Source organism: Bos indicus x Bos taurus, chromosome 16, assembly GCF_003369695.1.
Source record: "Bos indicus x Bos taurus breed Angus x Brahman F1 hybrid chromosome 16, Bos_hybrid_MaternalHap_v2.0, whole genome shotgun sequence".
NCBI lineage: Eukaryota > Metazoa > Chordata > Mammalia > Artiodactyla > Bovidae > Bos > Bos indicus x Bos taurus.
Window position 1 is genome coordinate 21,754,045 of NC_040091.1, and position 8,845 is coordinate 21,762,889.

General features: G+C 40.8%; 1 long non-coding RNA gene across 1 annotated transcript; it reads right to left on the minus strand.

Moving 5' to 3' along the window:
• Positions 1–3,756: 3,756 nt before the first annotated feature.
• On the minus strand, positions 3,757–8,602 carry LOC113907070. The gene is made up of 3 exons (XR_003515076.1): positions 8,566–8,602; positions 6,529–6,713; positions 3,757–3,868 (listed from the first exon to the last, which is right to left on the minus strand). It is a non-coding gene; the product is annotated as an uncharacterized LOC113907070 (long non-coding RNA).
• Between the last annotated feature and the right edge of the window lie 243 nt (positions 8,603–8,845).

Consider the following 8,845-nt stretch of genomic DNA (forward strand, 5'->3'; position numbering starts at 1 on the left):
TATTTTTTTGGGCTCCAAAATAACTGCAGATGGTGACTGCAGCCATGAAATTAAAAGATGCTTGCTCCTTGGAAGGAAAGTTATGACCAAACTAGATAGCATATTAAAAAACAGAGACATTACTTTGCCAACAAAGGACCATCTAGTCAAAGCTATGGTTTTTCCAGTAGTCATTTATGGATGTGAGAGTTGGACTATAAAGAAAGCTGAGTGCCAAAGAATTGATGCTTTTAAACTGTGGTGTTAGTGAAGACTCTTGAGAGTCCCTTGGACTGCAAGGAGATCCAACCAGTCCATCCTAAAGAACATCAGTCCTGAATATTCATTGGAAGGACTGATGCTGAAACTCCAATGCTTTGGCTACCTGATGCAAAGAGCTGACTCATTTGAAAAGACCTGATGCTGGGAAAGATTGAGGGCAGGAGGAGAAGGGGCTGACAGAGGATGAGATGGTTGGATGGCATCACCGACTCAATGGACATGAATTTGAGTAAACTCCGGGAGTTGGTGATGGACAGGGAAGCCTGGCATGCTGTCATCCATGGGGTCGCAAAGAGTCAGACATGACTAAGCAACTGAACTGAAGCTCACACTCAGTTGTGTCCAGGCAAGATTCCTGGGATGGGCTTCCCAGGTGGCACTAGTGATAATGAATCCACATGCCAATACAGGAGACACACGAGACGGGGGTTTGACCTCTGGGTTAGAAAGATCCCTTAGAAAAGGGAATGGCAACCCACTCCAGCATTCTTGCCTGGAGAATCCCATGGACAGAGAAGCCTGGTGGGTGACAGTCCATGGGGTCACAAACAGTCAGACACGAATGAGTGTGCAAGACCACACTATGAAGATCACACAACTAACTCAGTTCTCTGCCTCTTCTCTGGGCCCTACTGATGAATGAACACCACCAAGGGTAGATTATTGAACCAGAACAAAGCTGAAAGCAAAGAAATTGGAATTTGATGTTAAAAACCATTAACAATTAGTAGTTTCAGTGGTGCCTTAACAAGGATTCCAGATGCCTGGCCTTCATGCTTTCACCTGCAGGCGATGGCTGTCAATTTCTGCAGCCCATACAGGAGACCAAAGTGCTTTTTGAGAATGTGTAACGGCTGTTACGATATCTGTCTGTGGTAAGTGAGTCCATAAATGTCAATGTGCTTTTCAACATAAACTGGGTTTCCAGGTCAAAAATCACCTGGCTTATTCCACGTTAGCTTTCTGGTGTAATAAGTGTATTTAAACACCAGAAAAAATGAATATCAGCAGTGGTTTATTTATAGCTCACTTCTGGCCTTTCAAAGTCCCTGTTTCCAGAACTCCTTACATTTTCTGCCCCATGAATTCTTAATGAGTTCCAGTTGAAAGTGCTACAGTTCCACATTCAGGCTATTAAAAAAAAAAAGGAGAAAAAGAGAGAGAGAGAGAGAAAAAAAAGGAACCTGAAAAGTATGTTTCCCTAACTACCAGGACTTGTAGCTGATATAGCCTACCCTTTTTCCTCCTTCTTGGCAAATGTTGGCAAATATGCTAGCAGTTGGACAGGCCAACTATGTTTTTAAATCCTTTTAATCCTCTTTATAGTAACAGAAACATTTGAGGCTGATCTTTGAAGACTCTGTAGAGCACAGAACACCTGCAGCTCACTGCTTTGTGCTAACAAACACCCCGTGTGAGCCTGACACAGTCAGGCAGGCTCAGCGCCGGCCCCCAGAATCCTCCTAGAGTAATGAGGGTCTCTCTTCCCCTCTGACCTTGCCTTCTCCAGGCTTAAACCTGCTCTGGTAAATGGCACCCTTGCCCTCTGACCCTCCCCAAATGGCTCAATGAATCACATAAGGGCTCATAAAAATGATTTGCCAATATGTCAGGAAGCAGAAAAAACGAAGTCAGTTCTAGTTTGGAAATTGCTCAAATCACTAACAAACTCTCTTCTATCAGGTTGCTAGAAAAGTTGATTATCCCAGATTAAAGCCAATGTTGATGACAGTCTCACAACCAAGTAGGAAAAAAAGGACATTATTCTCTTCCCTCTTTATGTCTTCCCTCAAAGAACGAAGCAGGTGAACCAGTTGTTCACAACCTCTCTGATAGCAGTTGAAAGCTCTTCATACTTTGTGAGATGTTTCTCTCTCTTAGAGCAGGGATGATATTTGTTCCCCACTACTTATATCCATGTTCCTTTACTATCAATATCAGAGTGGGGAAAAAAAATCTATTCCACCTGAAACAAACTATACATTGTTGTTGTTTTTGTTGCTCAGTTGCTAAATTCATGTCTGACTCTTTGCAACCCCATTGTCTGTAGCCCGCCAGATTCCTCTGTCCTCCACTATCTCCCAGAGTTTTCTCAAATTCCTGTCCATTGAGTAGGTGATGCTATGTAACCATCTTATCCTCTGCTGCCCCTTCTCCTTTTACCTTCAGTCTTTCCCAGCATCAGGGTCTTTTCCAATGGAAAGACCTATACATTTCAAAAATTATACTATGTATTATTATAACTATACATTAAAAATTCACATTTATTGAAAACATACATGTATGAATGAACATTTAGTAAAGAGACTCACTATAATACCTTTTAGATGGAAAAAAAAAACTCTATTGTCTTAAATACATTTGATGGAAAGAGATATCTGCAGTGTTTTTAGAAAAATACCTAGTATGTAAGAAACTTCTTAACTTTGTATACTGCCAGGTTTATCTACTCATCAGTTGGAAACAAAAAGACACACACGATACTGAGACCAATAGGGAAACCCAAGCATATATAGTGTCTTGAGTCATCTGAAAAACAAAGCAAAAATGTACACTCTTGTTGGATTCTTCTCAACCTAGTTATGGTGTTTGAATATAGTCAATTGCCTCTAGTCTGGTCAGGTCTCTGGGGCCCAATCCAAACTCAGGCATGAATTCTAAAGGTTCATCCTATCTACTTTGCAAACTCAGCAAAAATGTTGCCTCTGCCTGAAGTTTATCCTTCACTCCCTCTCCCAACTAAAAACAGGTCTCTCTTCGGTTTGATATGCTGTCAAGTCTCGCACAGACAGTCATAAGCCATCACCTGGCACATCTGCTGTTGTTCACTGACATTGGGCTTGGGGTCGGGGGGAAGGGGAACAAGAAGGGGCAAGAGGAGGGGGAGGAGGGAAGGAGGAGGTAGGGAGAGAATGGGAAGAAGAAGAAATCTTGGCTAGAAATAAGAGGACATATTCAGATTCACTGAATAGAATAGTAGGAAAAAATGTCTGGGCACCAAATGTAAGGCTTCAGCTTTGATCTATTAATGGTAAGACTGAGAACATATGTAATGGACTCAGGGCTAGCATATGATGATGAAATAGTCTACCTAGGGCAATCCAGAAGTATCTGTTAGATGGATATAGGGATAACACTATTTTTCACTGCTTGGAAACCCTACCCAAGAATATAAGCATTGTGAAAAAAGACATTTGATATGATGATAGCAAGCATTTGCTACAGTAATATAGACACTATTTTCATCAAAGTAGTCCGTAAGCTGTTCGTCAGAAGGAGAACACAGATTATGTACTCTTAATACAGACCACATGCAAGTAGAAATGGAGAACTGCAAATAGCTACCCAGATTCTTGCCACTTCATCCTGATAAGCACCTGAAACCTCTTTGATTTTTGCCTTGATGGACTTTTTACCTATCAGATGGTAAAAATAGTCAAGAATGATACATTCCAGAATGACTTCAGTTTGTAACAAATGGTACCAGTAGTGAAAATGCCTTTTAAAATTACATTCAGGTCGCGCCGAGGTTTGAGCGGCCGTCGCCATTTTGTAGGGTTCTCTCTGACGCGGGAGCCGCCGCCAGCGCTGCTGCCACCCGGAGGCTCTTGTCAAAAAATAAAAAATAAATAAATAAAATTACATTCAGAATAAAAGAAAACATTAAGGAGCCTTAATGTAAGGGGTAGATAAACATACTATTAAGAGATAAGAAAAGGCAGAATTATTTAATTCCACTTTTTCTCCGTATTCTCTACTTAGGAGAAAAATCTTCAAATTAAAAAGGCATTCATATCATTGTAGTTAAAAGACTTGGATGAAAAAAGAATATTCTCTACCACATGTTCTTTTGTCAGTGCAGAACAGACAGATCAATCAACAAAAGATAGATTATTCTAAGAAACAAAAACTGTCATACAGAGAGAATTAAGTCAAGAAGAAAACAAATACCTTATATTAATGCATATATATGGAATCTAGAAAAATGCTACAGATGAGCCTATCTGCAAAGTAGAAATGGAGACACAGATGGAGAGAACAAATGTATGGACACAAAGAGGGCAAAGGAGAAGTGGGATGAATTGGGAGATTGGGATTGATATCTACATAATTTTGATATTATATATAAAATAGATAACTAATGAGAACCTACTGTATGGCACAAGGAACTCTACACAGTGCTGTGGTGACGTAAATGCGAATGAAACCCAGAAAAGAGGGGAAATACGTATACATATGGCTGACTCACTTGGCTGTACAGTAGAAACTAACACAACATTATAAAACAACTATACTCCAACAAAAAATTATATATATATATATATATATATATATATATATATATAGTAATGGCACCCCACTCCAGTTCTTGCCTGGAAAATCCCATGGACAGAGGAGACTGGTGGGCTGCAGTCCATGGGGTCGCACAGAGTCAGACATGACTGAAGCGACTTAGCAGCAGCAGAATATATGATAAAGAAGCTATCACATACAAATGGTGAAAGAACAGATTATTAAGTTAGGGATGGGATGGTGATTTTTCTATACACACACACTGGGAGGATAAGCAAGGGCATTTTATTGGGCATGGAGGCTGCTTTGATTTAATTGTGTAGAGGGGCTCTCAGCAGTAGAGGTCACACCTCAAAGGTGGTTGCATTAATACAAGACAGCCAGGGTATTTATACTCCGGTGTATTCAATGGTCATCAGTTAACGGCTGCCCCTTGTTTGCTTGCTTGCTAAGTTGCTTCAGTCATGTCCAACTCTTTGCGACCCCAAGGACTGTAGCCTTCCAGGCTCCTCTGTGCATGGGATTCTCCAGGCAAGGATACTGGAGTGGGTTGCCATGCCTCTAGGAAAACATTAATTCCCAGAAAATCTTGCCATGAGCACAGGGAACATGGGCTCTGAGAGCCTAAGATAGTCCTCCAGCAAAGAGATGGTTGCCAGCTGAGAGAGGAAAAGCTCACCTGTGACCAGTGTGTAGGAAAAGGAAAGGGGATTTGAGGGGATTCCAGGGGAGTGCCAACAGCTGATTTTCCACTCCCTTGAGGGAGAGCATCACTCACACATGTAGGGACCCTGTTTTTTTCAGAGTTCCGACCAGCCAGTTGAAGACATACATAGAAAGGCCTCCCTGGTGGTTCAGATGGTAAAGCATCTGCCTGCAATGCAGGAGACCTGGGTTCAATCCCTGGGTTGGGAAGATACCCTGGAGAAGGGAATGGCAACCCACTCTAGTATTCTTGCCTGGAGAATTCCATGGACAGTGGAGTCTAGTGGGCTACAGTCCATGGAGTCACCAAGAGTCAAACATGACTGAGAAAGCAGACATCAAATCTGTAAGTGACTCAGAAATACGAGAGAAATAGCTAATAACTTAGATCAAGACTGGAGAAAATCTTGAATGATAGGTGCAAACTAACAATGAAATTTGAAGAAGATAAAAATAAAGCCCTCCCACTTAGCTTCAAAAAATCATCTGGATAAGGTGCAACACGAGGGAGAGATGGATTGCAGCAATGTATTTGGAAAAGACAAAGGCCTTAGAGTTGACTACAAGTTCAGGATAAGTCAAGTGTGCCAAACTGGACAACACAGTGGATTTTGCACAGAGAGACAGTGGAAGAACTGAGGCTGCTTAATCCGGAGGAGCAATTGAGTGTGAAAGGAGGATTGTATTTACTCTGTGCTCTAGAGGAGAACTAAGAATGAGGGGAAACATCATAGGAATGCAGATTCTGGCTCACGATGAAGAACTTTCTTATCATTAGAGCTAGAAGACATGTCTTAGAAGGGTGTGAACTTCCAGTTGCTTGAAGTTGTCTGAACTGAGGCTGAATGAAATTCTGCATAGATAGCATTGTGGGGATTGTTATACTGCATGAGGGAAAGAAGGAATTTACCCTTCCAACTTAATTATACTATGGGTCTATGAATTTAGTTGGTTCGTTTTCAATGAAATGGCTAATAGAAACACCATGGGGCCTGGAAACCCTCTTGATGGATATATAAGTTTCTGAATTATGGAAATTGGCAATACTTATTGAGCATCATTCAAAATTCCAGCTCAATTGTGAGTGCTTGGAAGGTAATGAGAAAGATTTGCTATCCTGGACACACCTATGCTTATGACCAAGCAAAGGAAGCCAAGGAGAGAAAAAGACTTGGAAAATCTCCTTACAGAGAAAGAGGGGAAACTTGGACGAGTACAAGGAAAGGAAACACAATGACCCAAAAGGAGAGACATTGTGCATCTACTCACCTTTGCTTACCCCTGTTTCCTACTCACTGTTGTTTTGGATGTGTTTAATTTCTTCTCCTCTGGGCCCAATCAACGGCTGACCACATCTGTTCGATTGGAAGTATATGTCATCTTGGTTTTGGAATCTAGGCAAGTATGCACTTAGTTTTTCTGCAAGCCAGAAGGTTGCTCAACATCGAAGGATTCTGCCGGTGGAGAGCCAGAAAACAGGGAACAACGGTATCGAGACAGGGAGCTGAACAAGAAGGAGACTTAGATTGCCCTCATCTCACATGCCTGTGAGCGCTTCCTGGAATCTTTTCAACAGGGGGACATCTTATACATAAAGCAGAACCTCACATAAATTACAAAGATATGTTATACTTTATGAAACCTCCTTCTTCTAAGATCTCCAAGTGCTTCACCTAATTAACAATCTAATTTTTATGAATTTCCTAGGGGGAGACTGCCACTGGGGCTTCCCGGGTGGTGCAGTGGTAAAGAAGCCACCAGCCAAAGCAGGAGACACGAGAGATGTGGGTTCAATCCCTGGGTCAGAAGATCCCCTGGAGAAGGAAATGGCAACCCACTCCAGTGTTCTTGCCTGGAAAATTCCATGGACAGAGGAGCCTGGCAGCCTATAGTCAATGAGGGTCACAAAGAGTCAGACATGACTGAGCACAGCACAGCGTAGATGGGGAGACTGAAACCACTACTACTATTTTTACTTTATGAATGAAGAGATTTAGAGGTTAATACTTAAATTATAAATGGAAGAATCTAGAGAGGAGATTGCAAATTTCTTAAAATCCAATTCAAAAGCAACTTAATATACCACAGAGACTTTCCTGAACACAGGTTTGTAGAACTGATGACCTCAATTAACAAATGTTACGATCTTGGGTAATAACTTAATTACCTGGAGAGATTTGTGAATAACAGTAGAATTACATAATGCCTGTTGGATCTGGCAGGGGAAACTTTAAAACTTGCTACAATATAAACTTCAAATGTTCTAGCCTTTTAGAAAACTGGACAGATTATTACCTTCTTGGGGTTTAAGTTTCTCACCCTACTAAGCATTCAGGTCCAGGGTATTTACAAACATTATTGTTTGAGGCACATGACTATTTTAATATTTAAACACACACTCATGCACAGAGAGGAATTGATTGTTGGAAGGAAAAAAAATCTAATTATTTTATCTTCATGATTTTTGTCCAAGAGCAATCTGGGGAATTTTGAGGCTAAATATTTTTTTTCATGATTAAGATATTGCTTGTATATTTGTTTCTGTTTTCACTTCAGATTCAGTGGCAAGATAAACAAGCAAATGATTTACATTTAGAACATTCTTGTGCCAGAAGAGTGGAGATGTACTTTCAGAGTGAAATCAATGGATGGGAGAAGTACACATGTCAAATGTTTGCTTCTTGTTTCCATGGTTATTTGTGGATATGGTGCTTTGGGGCAAAGCAGATTGAAAGATAAAATAATTTTTTCAGGTTGATGAGCATAATAGAAACGTAGTGGGCAAGATGCTTGCTCCTTGGAAGAAAAGCTATGACAAAACTAGATAGTGTATTAAAAACCAGACATCACTCTGTTGACAAAGGTCCATATGGTCAAAGCTATGGTTTTTCCAGTAGTCATATATGGATGTGAGAACTGGACCATAAAGAAGACTGAGCACTGGATAATTGATGCTTTCAAACTGTGGGGCTGGAGAAGACTCTTGAGAGTCCCTTGGACAGCATGGAGATCAAACCAGTCAATCCTAAAGGAAATCAGTCCTGAATATTCATTGAAAGGACTGATGCTGAAGTTGATACTCCAATGCTCCACTTTGGCCACCTGATGCAAAGAGCCAACTTACTGGAAAAGACTCTGATGCTGGGAAAGACTGAGGGCAAGAGAAGGGGGCAACAGAAGATGAGATGGTTGGATGGCATCACTGACTTAATGGGCACGAGTTTGAGCAAACTCCGGGAGATAGTGAAGAACAGGGAAAGCTGGTGTACTGCAGTACATGGGGTCACAGAGTTGGACACGACTTACCAACTGAGCAACAACAAACAAGTTCACCAAGTATCTGCAAGGGTAAGAAAAATAGGAATAAGTTAATGTTCAAGACATTTTAAAACTATTTAATTAGGTAAGGATAAGCAAAAATGCCTGAAGTCCAATGTTCACTTGTTCTTTTACTGTCTTCCCTGTGCAAGAGAGTGAGGAATATTCTGTATGAAAAAGCACAGATTCTGAAATAAACTGTTTATGAACTCAGACAAAATCTGAAGCCAAACTAAAAAAATAAAATTAATTCACCACAATGAAAAAC